Genomic DNA, 500 nt, shown 5'->3' with positions numbered 1-500 from the left:
GGGCGCCGGGCCGGAGGGAGAGCGGGAAGGACGGAGGTCCAGGGGATATTAGGTTAGCGGGGGAGGGCGGGAGCGGGGAGAGCCAGTTACTGGACGGCGCGGAACCCGTTTTCTGTACGCGTCATTTCAGGAGAGAAAGACGCGTCAGGAAACGCGACGGCGGTCCTTTTGAGGGTGGGAGCTGAATAGGTGCGTTTTCTCCCATTTGTCCTTTTATTTGAAGGAAACATATTACTTTACTGCTCAGGACAAGGAGAGATGTTTTCATTTAGGAAAACGAAACCAACGTCCTATGTGGTCAATTTACAGATAATTTGGAAAACACGGGAATGTAGAGGGAAGGAAACGCTGAAGGTCCGAATTCAGCGTTTGGGACGTTTCCTTCTGGACTTTGTGCTTGAAAGTGACGCTCGGGGATGGTGAAGATCGGTTCGTGCCGGTTGGGGGTGCGCGAGTGGGAAGCCTCGGGGGCCTTGGGCGCCCGGGGAGCGCCCCTCTGC

At 55.8% G+C, this 500-nt stretch overlaps 1 protein-coding gene across 1 annotated transcript in view; it reads left to right on the top strand.

Moving 5' to 3' along the window:
* The window catches only part of FAM107A (family with sequence similarity 107 member A), an 18,481-nt gene that overhangs the window by 141 nt on the left and 17,840 nt on the right, over positions 1-500 (top strand). The window lies entirely within an intron of this gene.

Source organism: Myotis davidii, unplaced genomic scaffold (assembly GCF_000327345.1).
Source record: "Myotis davidii unplaced genomic scaffold, ASM32734v1 scaffold189, whole genome shotgun sequence".
Lineage (NCBI taxonomy): Eukaryota > Metazoa > Chordata > Mammalia > Chiroptera > Vespertilionidae > Myotis > Myotis davidii.
This window is presented reverse-complemented; position numbering and strand designations above follow the sequence as displayed.